This window comes from Oncorhynchus gorbuscha, linkage group LG21 (assembly GCF_021184085.1).
Source record: "Oncorhynchus gorbuscha isolate QuinsamMale2020 ecotype Even-year linkage group LG21, OgorEven_v1.0, whole genome shotgun sequence".
Taxonomy (NCBI): Eukaryota; Metazoa; Chordata; class Actinopteri; order Salmoniformes; family Salmonidae; genus Oncorhynchus; species Oncorhynchus gorbuscha.
In genome coordinates, this window is record NC_060193.1 from 31,874,698 (window position 1) to 31,894,595 (window position 19,898).

The 19,898-nt window shown below is 41.3% G+C and overlaps 1 long non-coding RNA gene across 1 annotated transcript in view; it reads right to left on the reverse strand.

Annotated features, from left to right (window-relative positions):
* The window catches only part of LOC124008079, a 40,675-nt gene extending 25,003 nt beyond the window's left edge, over nt 1-15,672 (reverse strand). The window contains exon 1 of the long non-coding RNA XR_006834049.1: nt 15,571-15,672. This is a non-coding gene — a long non-coding RNA (uncharacterized LOC124008079). The remainder of the gene's footprint in view (nt 1-15,570) is intronic.
* Nucleotides 15,673-19,898: the final 4,226 nt, after the last annotated feature.

The following is a 19,898-nucleotide window of genomic DNA, read 5'->3' on the forward strand; positions in this document are numbered from 1 at the left end:
TAACCTCCACACATTAACAAGTTCAATGGCTCAAATGAAAGATAAACACCTTGTTTATCTACCCAGAAAGTCAGATTTCTAAAATGTTTTACGGCGAAAACATAGCACATATTTATATTAGATCACCACCGAAACAAAAGGCAAGCGGCGGCCATTTTGTCCCAGAATTTTTTTTTTTAAAGTAGGATTAAAAAATAAATAATTCACTAACCTTTTGAAAATCTTCATCAGATGACAGTAATATTACATGTTACACAGTACATTTTTTTTCAATAATATGCCATTTATATCCATAAATCTCTGTTTACAATGACGACATTTCAAAAAATGCTACTCAAATGTCAGGAGAAATGATGATAGCTCTGACAGATAACGTCAGATAACAAGCAATAAACATGACTAAATATACATGTTCTACATATATTTACAAAGATACACTTCTTCTTAATGCAACCGCTGTATTACATTTATTTTTAACGTTACAGACATCGTTCACTGGGCTATACTATGAGTCGGCGCTCAGATATTAGCAGTATGTCTCCTCTACGTTTGGAGTCCACAGAAACACCAAATAACCACATAAATATTCCCTTACCTTTGATGTTCTTCCATCAGAAGACGTAGAAGGAGTCATACTTACCCAATACATCGTTTGGTTTCACATTGTGTGTCTCTGTATTAGCACATGTTAACAGCATCGGCTGAAATGCATCCAAAATGACTTCTGGTCCAGCACTCTTGCGCATCAAAACTTCCAATTTACATATTATATGTCCACTAAATTGGTCAAACAATGTGAAAAATCAAGCTTTATGATGTTTTTAGCATGTAGAACAAAGAGCAGCGCTAACAGACAATCCGGCTTCAAATGCTGGATCATGGAAAAGAACGTACTCCAAATCGGCCGCGCGCAATAGAGTGCCTGTTTTCAGAGGGACAGGAGCAATTTCGCCCGCCAAACGTGCAGGGCTCGTGGGATTCTCACAATGAACGTGCCATTTGAAAGCTGACATGGAGCTGAACAGATAGAGACTGTTCCTGGATCGGTAGCTGCCTGGGAAGGGTGGGGGCCATGACGTCAAAGTTGACCCAATTTTTCTCCTCACAAGAGAGAGTTTGGGAGAAAGGCTGCCCTGAGAGTTCTGCTTTACATGCAGACATAATTTAAACGGTTTTAGAAACTTTAGAGTGTTTTCTATTCAATAATAATTTGTATATGCATATATTAGCAATTTTGTGAAAAAATATTTTCAGTTTACTATGGGTACGCACTTTCTCCAACGGGGGCAGTATAGAGGGGTAGCTCTAAGAGGTTAACATGCATGAAACCAAGGCTATTATGGTTACAGAAGTCGTCAAAAGAGAGCGCCTGGGGAATAGGAGTGGAGCTAGGCATTGCAGGGCCTGGATTCACCTCTACATCGCCAGAGGAACATAGGAGGAGTAGAATAAGGGTGCGGCTAAAAGCAATACGAATTGGTCGTCTAGAACGTCTGGAACAGAGAGTAAAAGGGGGTTTCTGGGGGCGATAAAATAGCATCAAGGTATAATGTACAGACAAAGGTATGGTAGGATGTGAATACAGTGGAGGTAAACCTAGGTATTGAGTGATGAAGAGAGATATATTGTCTCTAGAAACATCATTAAAACCAGGAGATGTCATTGCATGTGTGGGTGGTGGAACTAATAGGTTGGATAAGGTATAGTGAGCAGGACTAGAGGCTCTAGAGTGAAATAAGCCAATAAACACTAACCAGAACAGCAATGGACAAGACATATTGACATTAAGGAGAGGCATGCTTAGTCGAGTGATCAAAAGGGTCCAGTGAGTGGAGAGGTTGGTTGGGAGACACGGCGATTTAGACAGCTAGCCAGGCCCTCGGTAGCAAGCTAGCATAGGATGGAGGTCTGTTGTTAGCCACCTCTTGCGTTCCGTCAGTAGATTAGTGGGGTTCCGTGTGGTAGAGGGGATTAATCCAAATCACACAACAACTACAAAAATAAAAACAATAGATATAGTTATAGAGGCCCAAGAAGAAACATAATAATAATTAAAATAAATAAATTGTCCGATTGTCTATTCAGATAGCAGCCGGTAAGACATCTAACGGTTAGCAGGCCGCAGATGGGCGTTCAGGTAACGTCGCGACGGAGGAGCCAGCCGGATTCCCTTCGGGTAGATAACGTCAGCAGTCCAGTTGTGAAGGCCCGGTGGGGCTCCGCGTAGGCAGTAAAACGGGTCCGGATAGGTGACTGCAGCCCAGGAGTGATTGATGGAACTCAGGAGTGATTGACGGAGCTGGCTAGCTCCGGAATAATTGATGTTTGCTCGGGAATCGACAAAAGCAGATAGTCACATGGATAGCAGCTAGCTAGCTGTGAGATCCGGGTATGAATGTCCAGAGAACAGTTGAAATCCAGGGACATGGAGAGAAAAATTGGTCCGGTATGTTCCGAGCCCCTATGCCACCACCCCGCTGACCAGAAGCTCTCGCCACGTACAAAACTGGCGATAGATTTTCGAGCTAAAGGATAGCTGATGACCACAAACCGTGGTTAGCTGAACACTAACGATTTGTGCCAGTAAAGAAGCTAACAAACCGCTAGCGTTGAAAGGGCTGATAGGAGAGACCATGTGAGGTTATGACAGAGCCAAGTGACAGTGGGTATAGCGAGAATAGGAGAGGGCCTAGAACAGAGCCCTGGGGACACCAGTGGTGAGAGCGGTGAGTGAGACAGATTCTCGCCACGCCACCTGGTACGACCTGTCAGGGTAGGCGCAATCAAGTTCTGATTAGGTGCTGGATTAGCTTCTGGATTAGCTTCTGGATTAGCTTCTGGATTAGCTTCTGGGCTAGCTTCTGGCTAGCTTCTGGCTAGTTTCTGACTAGCTTCTTGGAGTTTCTGGCTAGCTTTTTGGAGGATTACAGATTTGAGGTAAATAATACTTTTTTATAAATATAAATTGGTGAGGCGGGTTGCAGGAGAGTGTTTTGAAGATGAGTTGATGGAAAATAAAAATAAAATGTATGTGAAAAAAGTTGTAAATATATATATATACAGGACACGACAAGACGAGGACAAAAGACGTCTGAACTGCTATGCCATCTTGGTTCAAACCAAGATGTTGTTTGTTAAGACAGGAACTGAAGCACGGTTATGCATATTCTTGATACCATTTTTTTATGTTTGTGGAAATGTAAAAATAATATAACACATTGGATCTGGTAAAAGATAATACAAAAAAATGTTTGTTTCATCATCTTTGAAATGCAAGAGAAAGGCCACAAAGTATTATTGCCATTTAGGTGAACTTTATATTTTGGCAACTAGATAACATCAGTGTATGTGCAAAGGTTTAGACTGATTCCAATTAACCATTACATTACTGTTCAAAATGTTGTATCAAGTCTGCCCAAATGAGTCTAATTGGTTTATTGATACATTTGTCAAGTATGTAACTGTGCACTATCCTCAAACAATAGCATGGAATTATTTCACTGTAATAACTACTATAAATTGGGCAGTGCAGTTAGATTAACAATAATTGAAGCTTTCTGCCCATATCAGATATTTCTATGTCCTGGGAAATGCTCTTGATACAAGTCATGCTAATCACATTAGGGCACGTAAGCTCAACCGTCCCGTGGACACACACACACACACACACATCGATCCTGTAGAGGTTAATTAAGGCACATGAAGGTTAACAAAATGCATTTTGATTTTAAAAAACAAAGTTTACATTCAAATGGCTCTCATGTGAAGTAGTGACGCGTGACACAAGTCACAAATATGTGTTACCAATGTGGACAACATGATATCATCATGGGCCGATTCACTTTTTCTTGTCCCATAGAATGTACAATGAATAATGTTAATGAATTGGTTGAATGAATGTGGGGAAAAAATGGGCAACTGCAGAGTTTATGAAGAGAATGGCAGATAATGCACCTTTCAATTATTATTTCCAGCTCTTTGTTGCACAATTATATAGACAATTCTTAACTAAATCCCAAGGTGGAATGTACAAGAAATGTACAGTAGCTAGGGCAACTGAACATGTAGCCGATAAATTCCAAAAATGTAATAAATAAATGGACACACTCACTTCCCCACATGTGGTTGCGTGCAGTACAACAGAACTGTAGGCTGCTCTAGTAGGCCTGCATCTTTTTGTATCAGTGGCAGTCAGTGCCGTTTATGATCAGGAAGACAACTTTTGTTTTTCATGAACATAGCCTAATTCTATTACAGCAGATTGGAGGACTGTCATTCATATTCCATTCACTCAGTTCAATGTAACAATGGTTTTGGCTACTACATGACACTCAAATTTTCCCTATACCCATCATGAGGTTGCCTCAACCTAACCTATGGATGAAAGTTTACAATGTAAGGGCACACACATCTAGAGAAAAATTTGCAATGGCAGACAGTGACACATTCAATACCGCATTGCACACTCTTACCTGCATCTAGCATATCTAGGATGTAATCATTAGTCCAACAATTGCAAACGAGAGTTTCTCTCGGACAAATTCAGGTATTTTTATCCCAATTTTGTTTGCTTCTGTTTCAGAAAAGAAAATTCAACAGAATCAGTGGAATGAATACACACCTAATCACACGTAAAAACAGCTCACTTTCATAGCGGCCTTGTTATAATCATTCTGGCCTCTATGCATTCTCCTCTCACCTTTTCCCTTCATTTGTGGACATCAGCTGTATGTGACCAGGTGAAAACTTTTCCAAGCACAAACCATGTTATAACCGCTACACACAGCCTTCATTGTTATCCCCATATCAGCTAAAGTAACATCCTAGTCAACATATCTAATAGAACTGATGCGTCAGTAAGCCCGCTACAATCATGCAGTAATGTTAGTATATTGTCAGCAAGCAGTTACACCAGCGGTGTAAATTATAAATTATGACACCTGAAAGCTTACCTTGACTTGGAAGAGTTCCAGTGTTGTGTTGGATAGTCATAACCAGCTAGCTAACATAACGTCCCTCTGCTCGAGCAGTGTGTTTGAGTAACTAAACTAGCTAGCTGCATTTGCTAGCTTAGAAATTGAAACTAAACAAAATAACACTCCCTCTCTCTCTTGCTTCTCATTTTTTGAAAACTGTTCAATTATTGTCTTTCTCTTTGAGTCAACTACTCACCAAATGTTATGCACTGCAGTGCTATCTTGCTGTAGCTTATGCTTTCAGTACTAGATTCATTCTCTTATCCTTTGATTGGATGGACATGTAATTTCATGATGCAAGAGCTCTGATAGCTTAGAGGACGTCCTCCGGAAGTTGTCATAATTACTGTGTACGTCTGTGGAAGGGGGAAAGAACCAAGAGCCTCCTAGCTTTTGTACTGAAGTCAATGTATCAAGAGGAAGACGGAAGCTAGCTGTCCTCCAGCTACACCATGGTGCTACCCTACAGAGTGCTGTTGAGGCTACTGTAAGACCTTCATTGCAAAACATTGTTTTAATCAACTATGTGGTGACGTGAATATATTTAGTATAGCTTTATCTAAAAAGGATAACCATATGGCTGCACATAGCATTGACACACAGTAATGACGTTCAGTCCGCAGCGGTTGCGAATGAGTATGGAAGCTGAAGTTGCAGCAACCCAGACCATTCTACTATGGGCAATTACAAATACTGACAAAAAAACAAGAAGAAACATTCATTTAAAAAAAATGTCTCATTTAGTCCTGATTGGGCAATATATATTGGATTTAGCAATGGAATCATAAGTCGTATTATTATAGCTACACAATATTTTTTCTGTTGTATAAACATCTCCTTCATAAGACATCTTATTTAAAATAGGCATTTGTGGTTGACTAGAGAACATAAGTCCGGGCAAGACTATGTATATGTTTCTATGTATTGCATAGAAACACAGCCACTGACCAATAATCTGCATTAAAGGGAATGACCACCACAGAGGCACCAATAAGGTCACACTCTCACCTGTGCAACAGTACAGGACAGATTCATGCGGGAAGCATCTAAGGGGAAAGGGGAGGGATTTATTGTTTTGTTTTTATGTCTTATGTGTTTTATGTTATTGTTTTTATGGGAGTTGTATTGGAGGACAACTGGAGGTTTACTTACTTGGACGAGATGTGTCCCGTTATGTCTGTTGAAAACCATAAGCTGCATTCACAGTAAGAACCTCATACCAATGTTCAGGCATGGTAATGGCAGTGTGATGGTTATGAGGCTGCTTTGCTGCCTCAGGAACTGGACGACTTGATTTATAGAAGAAAACATGAATTCTGCTCTGTATCAGAGAATTCTACAGGAGAATGTCAGGCCATCCATCTGTGTGCTGAAGCTGAAACGGTGCTGGGTCATGCAGCAAGACATTTATCCAAAACACACAATCAAGTCTAAATGAAAATGGTTAAAAAGCAACAAATTTGAAGTTTTGGAATGGCCTAGTCAAAGTCCAGACCAAATCTCAATTGAGATGTTGTGGCAGGACTTGAAACGAGTAGTCCACAAATGCAGCTGAGTTAAAGCAGTTCTGCATGCAAGTGTGGGCCATAATTCCTCCACAGCAATGTGAGAGACTGATCAACAACTACATTAAGCATTTGGTTGCAGTCATTGCAGCTAAAGGTGCCACACAAGTTATTGAGTGAAGTAATAATTTAATTAGTCTTCAAGATGCAAACAACTATATTTAACTATATTTAACTCTATTTTAACTCTATTTGTTTAATGTAGGGGACTACAATGGAGTTTTAAGTAGGTCAATGGACCGTAAAGGCAATCATACTACACACTATCACCTTATGGCACTCAAAGAAATTACAAATATGTAACCCATTTCAGGAAACTAGGCGTATTTCGCGGGTCACTGTGTTTTATTTAATTCTCGAACATGTGAACTTTCATGTGTCTTAATAACGAACTTGTATGCCATCTGTAAATATGAATAAATTGTTAAATTATGAGCCTAGTTGTTTTAGCCAAAGAAAAAGTCAGCAACCTTTCCACTAGCCATGATTGGCTGAGATAATGAGTGGGCAGGACATGCCACGAGATGAGTTTGGATTGGTCTGCCATATAGCACACTTCTGACTATTTGAGCTTGTCAGTATGTGTTGGGAATCATGTCTAACGCAGCTTTTTTATGCGTAGTAAAACTGCATATGTGTTGCTCTCCACTTTCTGGAGGAGTGAGTTTTGAGATCTGTGGAATTCGAGAAGGATAACTAAGGAGATGAAGAAAACACCTGTCTCCAGATTACATCTTCAAACTAAGGGCAACGTATGATCTATGATGTATAAATGGTAAGATAGTCTAGCTAGCTACATTTTCAGATATTAAAGTATTTTAATTTCCAGTTAAAGTGTACTGTTAGCTAACTAACAGCTAACTAAGATGGTGCCAACAGAGATGGCAGCATTGCAACTAGCTCTTAGAAAACTTTGCAGTATTTTGTTTTTTTATGTTCTATGTTGGTTCGACTTAGGAGGCACACACACCACCCACCGCTTCAAGTATATTACTGGTTAACTTCTTGATGCACCCTTCCTGTTAGCGGGATCACTTTCATTAATTAATATCCGCTGAATTGCAGAGAGCCAAATTAAAATTAAATTACAAAAAATATTACATTTTCATGAAATCAGAAGTGCAATATAGCAAAACACAGTTTAGCTTGTTGTTAATCCACTTGGCATGTCAGATTTCAAAAAAGCTTTTCGGCGAGAGCATACCAAGCGTTTATGTAAGGACATCTCTCTCAGCAGACAAAACATTAAAAACAGCTAGCAGCCAAGTAGATTGGTCACGGAAGTCAGAAAAGCACCAAATTAATCGCTTACCTTTGATCTTTGGATGTTTCAATTCACACAATAAATGTTCCTTTTGTTCCATAAAGATTATTTTTATATCCAAAATACCTCCATTTCGTTGGCACATTCTGTTCAGAAATCCAAAGGCTCGAGCGGTCACGACCGGGCAGACGAAAATTCCAAATAGTATCCGTGAAGTTCTTAAAACATGTCAAAAGTGTTTTTATATTATATACAATTGATAATATTTCAACCGGACTGTATCTTCTTCAATAGGAGAGAGAGAGGAAATGTCAATGACGCGATGTGATCTTTCTCGCTCATTTTCAAAATAAAAGCCTGAAACTACATCTAAAGACTGTTCACAACATGTGGAAGCCATAGGAAAATTAATCTGGTTGATATCCCTTTAAATGGAGCGAAGGCAGTCAATGGAACAGAGAGCTTTCAGGAAAAACAACACTTTCGGGTTGGATTTTTGCCTGCAATATCAGTTCTGTAATACTCACAGACAATATTTCGACAGTTTTGGAAACTTTTAGTGTTTTCTATCCTAATCTGACAATTATATGCATATTCTGGAATCTGGTCCTGAGAAATAGGCAGTTTCATTTGGGTACGTTTTTCATCCAAACATCAAAATACTGCCCCCTACACTCAACCGGATAATGTTCAGTCTTTGGATGACAAAGTTGATGAGCTTCGAGCAAGGATTTCTTTCCAGAGAGACAACGGGGCCTGTAACATACTTTGTTTCATGGAAACATGGCAATCTCGGGTTACATTATCGGAGTCAGTAATGCCAGCAGTATTCTCAGTACATCGCGCAGACATGAATAAATATCTCTCCGGAAAGCAGAAGGGCAGAGGGCTGTGTTTCATGATTAACGGCTCATGGTGTAATTCTAGGAACGTACAGGAACACAAGTCATTTTGCTCACCCGACCTAGAATACCTAACAATTAAATTCCGACCAAGAGAATTATCTTCCGTCATCGCCCCGGCCGTTTACATCCCACATTAAGCCTAAACCTCAACGGCCCTCACTGGACCTTATGCAAACTGGAAACCACATATCCTGAAGCTGCATTTATTGAAGCTGGGGATTTTAACAAAGCAAATCTGAGGACTAGGCTGCCAAAATCCTTTCAACATATTGACTGTCCTACTCGCCCTACTAAGACTCTCAACCATTGCTATTCAAACTTCCAAAACGCTTACAAGGCCCTCCCCCACCCTCCATTCGGCAAATCTGACCAATAATCCATCTTGCTCCTCCTGTCCTATAGTCAGAAACTAAAACAGGAAGTTCCCGTGCTTCTTACGATTCAACGCTGGTCTGACCTATTGGAATCCACGCTTCAGGATTGTTTTGATCACGTGGACAGGGATATGTTCAGAGTAGCGTGCAAAATAATCTAGATGCATACATGAATACGGTGGCTGATTTAATAAGGACGTGTATATGAGATGTAGTACCCACGACTGGAGTCGCAATTCAACGGCTCAGACACGAGACGTACGTGGCAGGGTCTTCAGACAACCACGGACCTATCGCTTCTGGACAAGCTTAACACATTCTGTGCACGCTTTGAGGATAACACTGTGCCACGTACACAGCCCACTACCAAGGACTGGTGGCTCTCCTTCTCCGTGGCCGACGTGAGTAAAACATTTAAATATGTTAACCCTCGCAAGGCTCCAGGTCCAGACGACATCCCTAGCCGTGTCCTCAGAGCATGCACAGACCAGCTGGCTGGTGTGTATACAGACATATTCAATCTCTCCCTATCCCAGTCTGCTGTCCCCACATGCCTCAAATGGCCACCATTGTTCCTGTACCCAAGAATGCAAAGGTTACTTGCACTTAACAACTATCGCCCCTTAGCACTCACCTCTGTCATCATGAAGTGCTTTGAGAGACTAGTCAAGGATCATATCACCTCTACCTTACCTGCCATCCTAGACCCACTTCAATTTGTCTGCCGCCCGAATAGATCCACAGATGATGCAATCACCATCACTTTGCACACTGCCCTATCCCATCTGGACAAGAGGAATACCTTTGTAAGAATGCTGTTTATTGACTATAGCTCAGCATTCACAGCATAGTACCCTCCAAATGTATCATTAAGCTCGAGGCCCTGGGTCTGAACCCCACCCTATACAACTGAGTCCTCGATTTCCTGATGGGCCACCCCCAGGTGTTAAAGGTAGGAAAGATCACCTCCACTCCATTGATCTTTAACACTGGGGCCCCACAAGAGCGTGCTCATCCCCCTCCTGTACACCCTGTTCACCCATGACTGCATGGCCAAGCACGCCTCCAACTCAATCATTAAGTTTGCAGATGACACAACAGTAGTAGGCTTGATTACCAATGATGATGAGACAGCCTACAGGGAGGAGGTGAGGGCTCTGGGAGACTGGACTGCAGTGGAGTAGGTGGAAAGCTTCAAGTCCCTTGGCGTACACATCGCTGACAAACTGAAATGGACCACCCACACAGACAGCGTGGTGAAGAAGCCGCAACAGAGCCTCTTCAAACTCAGGAGGCTAAAGAAATTTGGCTTGTTACCTAAAACCCTCACACATTTTTACAGATACACAATTGAAGGCATCATGCCCGGCTGTATCACTGCCTGGTACAGCAGCTGCACCACCTGCAACCACAAGGAGGGTGGTGCGATCTGCCCTACGCATTAACGGGGGCAAACTACCCACCCTCCAGGACACCTACAGTACCCGATGTCACTGGATGGCCAAAAAGATCATCAAGCACATCAACTACAAGAGCCACTGCCTGTTCACACCGCTATCATCCAGAAGGAGAAGTCATTACAGGTACATCAAAGCTAAGACCAAGAGACTGAAAAACATTCCATGGCCATCAGACTGTTAACCAGCCATCACTAGAACATTAGAGGTTGCTGCCTATAGGCATAGACTAGGACTCACTGGCCACTTTAAGGAATGGAACACTAGTCACTTTAATAATGTTTACATATCTTGCATTATTGTATTCTATGGTATCTTAGTCACTCAACAATCTTTGGTCACATTTCTGTTTTGAAGGTTTTGGAAACACTATTTTTGGCATTCTCCGTCCATTTTGCTCCTTTTTTGTTGGGGATAAATGAAACCTGAACTTTCCTGAATAAGTTCCTCAAACTTCTTTTGTTTTGTGACCTGATTATTCAGTGTTTCTGTATTGTATGTATCTAAACCATTGATGTGTAATGTTAGATTTTCTATTTCTGCTGTAAGTCCTTTCTCTGTTAGAAGATACTGTTTTTGTTTTTGGGATGAAAATTCATTTTAACGGCTCCTAAAGGCACACTTAACTTGTTGGGGATCGGGGGCAGTATTTTCACTTTGGATGAATTGTGTACCCAATAGTGAACTGCATCCTACTCTGTCCTAGATTGCTAATATATGCATATTATTATTACTATTGGATAGAAAACATTCTGAAGTTTCTAAAACTGTTTGAATTATGTCTGTGTATAACAGAACTCATAGGGCAGGCAATCTTCCAAACAGGAAGTGAAATTCTGAATGCGTGTCTAATTTTAAGTCCTCACCTCTTCCCTTCCAAATAAGATATGGATCTGTTACCACTTGCTACGCCTTCCATTAGATGTCCTCATTCAGTAGAATGTGGAATGGAGCCTCTGGTGTGAACTTTGACCGAATGGGAGGGGAAATAGTCACTGTCCTGGCAGAATGCTGTCACCATCGTTCCATTTGGCTGCAGATAAAAACGTATGCTCCGGTTGGAACGTTATTGGATATATATGAAAATAACATCTTGAAGATTGATTCTCTACTTAGTTTGACCAGTTTATTCGACCTGGAATATATATTTTTGAAGTTTTCGTCCGAGTTCTCCTGGACCAGCGTCAGCTTTTGGGCACGTGAGCTGAAAGATTATTGCATGGTAGGCTTTTTTCATAACGTTTAAAAAAAATCGGACAGCGGTTGCATTAAGAACCAGTGTATCTTTCTGTAATTCCTCCGGATATTTTGAAGGCATTTCTGAACATGGCGTCAATTTAAACCGAGATTTGTGGATATAAATATGCATATTATCGAATAAAACATAAATGTATTGTGTAACATGTCATATGAGTGTCATCTGATGAAGATTATCAAAAGGTTAGTGATACATTTTATCTCTAATTCTGCTTTTGTGACTATCTTTGACTGGGAAAAATGGCTGTGTTTTTGGGGGATTTGGTGGTGGTCTAACATAAATATATGTTGTGTTTTCACTATAAAACATTTTAAAAATCGAACATGATGGGTAGATTAACAAGATGTTTATCTTTCATTTGCTGTGTTGGACTTGTTAATGTGTGAAAGTTAAATATTTCTGAAGAATATTTTTGAATTCCCCACACCACCTTTTCAGCTGAATGTGGGTGTGTGGGGGGGGGGGGGGGGGGGGGGAGTTCCCCTAGGGGAAGATATGTCCAATATCTTACGAGGTCTGTATTTTTAAGCCCCCAAATATTTGCCAATTCCAATATGTCCATAATATCTGACTGACCACATTGATTCAGTCTTATGTAGCAGCATTTGAAATAGTGTTTTTTACATTGGATAAAAGCAGAGACACAGAGCTATGAAATGGTATATCATACACTGCATTTGAGGAAAAATTGCCAAGTTTGAAAGTTGAAAAACCTACTGGGGAGCTCTTTGTCTATACCCATTCAGATTCATTCACACCCTCTTAAGCTTTAGCCCCCACCCAAACTCTGACCATTTAACTCACCCTAGCAGAGCTGGTTAGGCTGTTTTCATGTTATCAAGAGTGTTGGTGACTAACCGTGCTGCTGACAACAATTGAATTATGTTTTTTTTTGCCAACGTTTACTGACACCGGCCATATTCAACGGATGTTGAGCATTCTTAAATTCATCAGTTAATCTGCGCCCTGGAACACTCAGATGTGAGTGTTCTGAATATGGAGTAGATGGCGAGACCGAATTTACGAATGCACCCAAAATGGTTGCTTGTTAAGATATGTAAACAGTGAACCCAAATTACAACTCATGACGTTACCACCCGGCATTAATCTGCAGGTAGCTAACCAACCAGGTTCAATTGTAGCTAGGTAACATTAGGCTATAACTAAGCAAATAGTTAGCCAAATCAAATCTAATTGTAGTGATCGCAGATGTTATTGTGCGTGTAGCAAAATGCTTGTGATTCCAGCTCCGACAGTGAAGTAATATCTAACAAATTACACAATTTATACCCAATACACACAAATCTAAGTAGGAATGGATTAAGGCTATATACATTTGGATGAGCGATGTCAGAGCAGAACGGAATGAGATACAGTAGAATAGTATAGACAACACTATATAGGTATGAGATGAGTAATGCAAGCTATGTAAACATTATTAAACGTTTGCAGCAAGGCAATAAAGTAATACTGCAAAAAATGTGCCAAAGCAATTCACTCTTTGTCCTGAATACAACATGTGATGTGTGGGGCAAATCCAATACAGCACATTACATTGCTGAGTACCACTCTCCATATTTTCAAGCTTAGTGTTGGCTGCATCAGTTTATGGGTATGCTTGTAATCATTAAGGACTGGTGAGTTTTAGACAAAAAAAATGTAACAGAATGGAGCTAAGCACTGGCAAAATCGCCAAGGAAAACCTGGTTCAGTCTGCTTTCCACCAGACACTGGGAGATCTATCAGCAGGACAATAACCTAAAACAGAAGGTCAAATCTACCCCGGAGTTACTTACCAAGAAGACAATGAATTTTCCTGAGTGGCCAAGTTACAGTTTGATTTAAATCTACTTGACAATCGCTAGACCTGAAAATGGTTGTCGACCAATGGTCAAGGACCAATTTGACAGAGCTTGAAGAAGTTTGAATAGAATAATGGGCAAAGGTTGCACAATCCAGGTGTGAAAAGCTCTTAGAGACTTACCCAGAGAGACTCACAGCTGTAATCGCTGCCAAAGGTGCTTCTGCAAAGTATTGACTCAAGGGTGTAAAAATGGGAGGGAGGTATTGCAAAAGGAAATAGCAAAATGGCATTATACTGGGATGGATGGGTTCATCTGTGGACATTGGAGGGTTGGAGTTAGGATGAGAATGAATGGAGGATTGGCCGCTGTGGGTGAAAATCCAGCACTTGGAGAAAGAGGAAATTAGGAATGCATGTATAATTATTTGACTACAGGTACTGTAGATGTAAGCGAAATAGCTGTAAGTAGCAGTAGAAGTATTGTTGTCTGCTAGTTTACTCTAATCAGGGTAGGGATGGTAGGTTAGGGGGCAGTATAAAGAAAAATCTATAATAATAAGGGGGATTGGGGATTAGAAATGATGCAAACAATTAAATTGATAGATTCTAGGTTCTGTCTGCAATACTCAGGCTGATTAAATAAATACAAATAAAGATCCTACATTATATTTTGGCGACATAGATTTTCAGTTGTGTTTCATTTCTAAAGTTATTACTTTTGGGGAAGGGTGTTCCCTATCTTGAATAGAATAACAAGGGACAATATGAACAGAAGATTAACCAAAGATAATTCAGGTTGGATGTTGTTGATTAAAGCAGACTGTAATCAACTGCAGTAGCTACTAACAAAAAGAGGCTATGATGAGGGCAGTAATGGATTTTTACATTTAAAACAACTAAAGAAGAGAGATATCCCATATTGGCTTTACATTTAGCCATAAAAGCAGTTGCATATAAAATCAAAAACACATTTTAACTTTATTAACTTAGTGTAAGAAAGTACATTTTGCCATCAACAAAAGCAATCAGCCATACTGTAATGAACTTGTGGAAGAGGATCAAGGGCAGGTGCTTGTTTTAGATAAGATTCTGTTTCTTCTGGGGGATTTCAAGGAGGAAAGTGAGAAATTTTCCAATCAGTCAGGTTCAGACACTTGGTCTTTATTCAGATAAGGCTTTGCTTATTCAACTCTCCAATGTTTCTCCGATGAGCTGCTTAATCCGCTTTGATTAATTATCAGTGCTTCATTTGGGGGGTGAGAAGCTTCCAAACAATAAGCCACCTCATTTTCAAACTCTGAACAATGTGACCACCAGGGTGCACATTGATTTAACTCAAAACTTGAAAAACTATATATAACGACATTGATGGGGCGTGAGCCTTTTGCACTGTTAAAGCTTTGACACCTTATGTTATAGCATCCATTTCTTAACTATGTCTCAAAAAAGCTAACATTTTACGTTTTTTCTACCCCCTGATCTTAGGCGAGGGTGACAAAGTAGCAATTGAAACCGAAGTGAGGTGTGTTTTGTATGTGAGTGCATATATTTGTGTGTGTGTGTGTGTGTGTGTGTATATAGGTGTCTGTAATTGTGTGTGTACATCTGGATTGTCAGATCCTGTTAATTGCCTCCTTCCTGCAGCGTTACATTTGTGACACGCCTCACCACCCGACTGTCACATCACTTCCATTATTTGCCCATTCAAAAGAGAGAAACATTTTCCATGTCGACATTAACGACTCGCAAAAGGGAGAAGAAGGGGAAATATAACTAAACTAATTAAGCAGACTGACTCACCTCGTCCAGTGCTAGGACACTTATTGGGGTATTACGAGTCCCCCCTCCCTCCCCTGCATCTCTGTTAATTACTGTAAAAGTAAGTCCGGTACTTTTCTAAAGTTTTTTTTTCGCAGTTAGGGAAACAACTGCAGTGTGGTGGGGGTGAGCGGCTGTCTGGTTTCTACCTCTACGGAAAGGATGGGACCTTTTGGTGCCTCTGTCTCCACACTCCGCTGTGATTATTGAAGTTCGGGGACTTCTCACGGGGAAGCTGACCAGAGTCCTTGACCTGGAATAAGGAGGACATTGAATCATTGAATAATAAAAGCAGTATGCCTCCATAGTCACTAGTTGTGGCATAGTCTTGCCTAGCTTACTGATCCTGAGACTGATCAAGGTGAAGCTATGAAGTCCAATGGATGTGTCCACACAATACTAGGAGTGAGTCATTTATGAGTAGCTTTTCAAACACACTAGTTTTTCCTTCCAGGCAGAACGCTTTATGTCATTAACTGATCTCAAGCTTTCTCTTCCTTGGGAGAGATTGACTGGACACATAGTATCCCTTCACCACAGTAATATAATCAACATGGAAGGGTCAGAACTGAGTGGACTGATATATGAACCATAAATATTATGGGCTTAACTCAGGCACATCTATTTTAATGGGAGCGTGTTAAATATAAATGCCCCCGTAAGAAAGATCTACGAGGTGACTTGGAGCTCATGAATAAAGGCGAATGGACGGGAGTGGATGAAATGGTGATCTGAGCCCGACGCTTTGACGGATCTCTTCTTTCAGCCACGGTGACTCTAACATTTGATTCACTCTACCCCTCCCCCCAAACACTCATGCCCATTTCTCCCCAGCAGCCCTTTTCAGAAAATGTCAAGACTAGCACTTTAACCCCCTTAAATCACATCACTTGATTTGCAAGCCTCACGCTTTTTAAAAGGCTGGCCTTTACAGAAATTAATCTTGATGGTAAAAAAATGGACAGAGACAATTAATAGGGACATTGTGACAACTTATCCTGGCTATTGAGCCACTGGTAAATTGGCAATTAGTGTGTACTTCATTGTAGTGTGAGGCATATATACATGTAAGAGGACTTTCATCTATTGTACGACTGGCTGCCAGTTAAATATCACCTAGGGCGAGTTAGTATTTCATTAACTCATAATTAACGGGCACAGGTATTATGTCTCTCTGTGGGGAAGAGAGACTGTGGATTTCCATTGAGTTCCAACTTCTCATTATGGAACAATAACTCCAAAGAAATTGTGGGACAATGGTTTGAAACCAGCCCCTAATTATTTACGGTGTGTTTCTGTCACTTTTGTTGAGTTGCAACATGAGTTGTAACATGAGTTGTAATATGTATGTAGCCTGTGTGTGTGTGTCCATATGTGTTAGAGAGAGAAATACTGCGTGTGTATGAGAGGTGAAATGCGATCAGATTTAGCCTAACATAGCTACTGATACGTCTCACCATGTCACCTAACACATAACTGGCCGCCTAAGAAACGGCATTGAATTAATATGGACTGTCAAAGGAGACATTTACACATTCACACACTAACACGTTCACCTGCCTTGTTGAACGAGTGAGTGAACATGTCAACACACGTGTGAACGCACTTGTGAATAAATGAAAACATATTTCTGCTACACTCTTAGAAAAAAAAGTTCTGGATGCTTGCATCACATATAGCACCCATTAAGGTTCTATAATTATCCTCAACTGGAACCATATAGAACCCTACATTGAACCCAAGGATTCTACTGAACAAAAACACAAACACAACATGTAAAGTGTTTGTCCCATGAGATGAAATAAAAGATTGCAGACATTTTCCATACGCACAGGTCCACTTTGTGCTGGGAACAATAAAAGGCCATTATAAAAATGTGAAGTTTTGTCACACAACACAATGCCACAGATGTCTCAAGTTTGACGGAGCGTGCAATTGGCGTGCTGATTGCAGGAATGTCAACCAGAGCTGTTACCAGAGAATTGAATGTTGATTTCTTTACCATAAGATGCCACTTCATTTTAGAGAATTTGGCAGTACTTCCAACCGGTCTCACAACCGCAGACCACGTGTAACCGTGCAGGGCCCAGGACCTCCACATCCGTCTTCATCACCTGCGGGATCATCTTTGACGAGCCACTCGGACAGCTGATGAAACTGTGGGTTTCCATAACCAAAGAATTTCTGCACAAACTGACAGAAACCGACTCATGGAAGCTCAACTGCATTCTTGTCATCCTCACCAGGGTCTTGACTGCAGTACAACGTCATAACCGACTTCAGTGGTCAAATGCTTACCTTCGATGGAAACTGGCAGGCTGGAAAAGTGTGCTCTTCAAATCAAGTCAAATCAAATGTATTTATATAGCCCTTCGTACATCAGCTGATATCTCAAAGTGCTGTACAGAAACCCAGCCTAAAACCCCAAACAGCAAGCAATGCAGGTGTAGAAGCACGGTGGCTAGGAAAAACTCCCTAGAAAGGCCAAACCTAGGAAGAAACCTAGAGAGGAACCAGGCTATGTGAGGTGGCCAGTCCTCTTCTGGCTGTGCCGGGTGGAGATTATAACAGAACGTGGCCAAGATGTTCAAATGTTCATAAATGACCAGCATCGTCCAATAATAATAAGGCAGAACAGTTGAAACTGGAGCAGCAGTACGGCCAGGTGGACTGGGGACTGCAAGGAGTCATCATGTCAGGTAGTCCTGAGGCATGGTCCTAGGGCTCAGGTCCTCTGAGAGAGATGAATGGATGAATCCTGTTTTCAATTGAACTGGGCAGACAGCGTCTTGTGGGTAAGCGGTTTGCTGATGTCAATGCCTTGCCCCATGGTGTTGGCGGGGTTATGGTATGGGCAGGCATAAGCTACAGACCACGAACACAATTTTATTTTACTGATGGCAATTTGAATGCTCAGAGATACCGTGATGAGATCCTGAGGCCCATTGTCATACCATTCATCTGCCGCCATCTCCTCATATTTCAGCATGATAATACACAGCCCCATATGGCAAGGATCTGGAAGCTGAAAATGTTCCAGTTCTTCCATGGCCTGCATACTCACCAGACATGTCCCCCATTGAACATGTTTGGGATGTTTTGGGTCGACGTGTACGACAGCATGTTTCAGTTCCCACCAATATCCATAAATGTTGCACAGCTATTGAAGAGGAGTGGGACAACATTCCACTGGCCACAATTGACAGCCTGATCAACTCTATGCGAAGGACATGTGTCGCGCTGCATGAGGCAAATGGTGGTCACACCAGACACTGACGATCAGTTTTCCATATATTTCTATGGGCTACTAGCAGTAAGGCCAAATTCATCAATTTATTTTTTAATGTATTATTTTTCTTCTCCCTAAATGGGTCTTAAAATTAAAATGCAAATTGCAAAATGATACTTGGTATGACAATCTTAAAACAATTCCCCCACTGCTCTTGATCCGTTTCAGCTACAAATGTTGACATGTGGCGATGGACTCAAGATAAAATCAAAGTTTATTTGTCACGTGCGCCGAATACAACAGGTGAAGACCTTACAGTGAAATGCTTACTTACAGGCTCTAACCAATAGTGCAAAAAAGGTATTAGGTGAACAATAAGTAGAGTAAGTAAAGAAATAACAACAACAGTAAAAAGACAGTAAAAATAAGGCCCGGCAGGCAGCTTAGCCACAATGATGTACTGGGCCGTACGCACTACCTTCTGCAGTGCTTTGCGGTCAGAGGCCGAGCAATTGCCGTACCTGGCAGTGATGCAACCAGTCAGGATGCTCTCGATGTTGCAGTTGTAGAGCCTTTTGAGGATCTCAGCACCCATGCCAAATCGTTTTAGTTTCCTGAGGGGGAATAGGATTTATCGTGCCCTCGTCACAACTATCTTGGTGTGTTTGTTTGGACCATTCTAGTTTGTTGGTGATGTGGACACCAAGGAACTGGAAGGTCTCAACCTGCTCCACTACAGCCGCGTCGATGAGAATGGGGGCGTGCTCGATCCTCCTTTTCCTGTAGTCCACAATCATCTCCTTAGTCTTGATTACATTGAGGGATAGGTTGTTATTCTGGCATCACCCGGCCAGGTCTCTGACCTCATTTTACATTTACATTTACATTTACAGGCTGTCTCGTCATTATCGGTGATCACACTGTTGTGTCGTCTGAAAACTTGATGGAGTCATGCCTGGCCATGCAGTTGTGGGTGAACAGGGAGTACAGGAGGAGACTGAGCACGCACCCCTGGGGGGCTCCACTGTTGAGGATCAGCGTGGCAGATGTGTTACTACCTACCCTCACCACCTGGGGATGGCCCGTCAGGAAGTCCAGGATCCAGTTGCAGAGGGAGGTGTTTAGTCCCAGGATCCTTAGCTTCGTGATGAGCTTTGAGGGTACTATGGTGTTGAATGCTGAGCTGAAGTCAATGAATAGCATTCTTACATAGGTGTTCCTTTTGTCCAGGTGAGAAAGGGCAGTGTG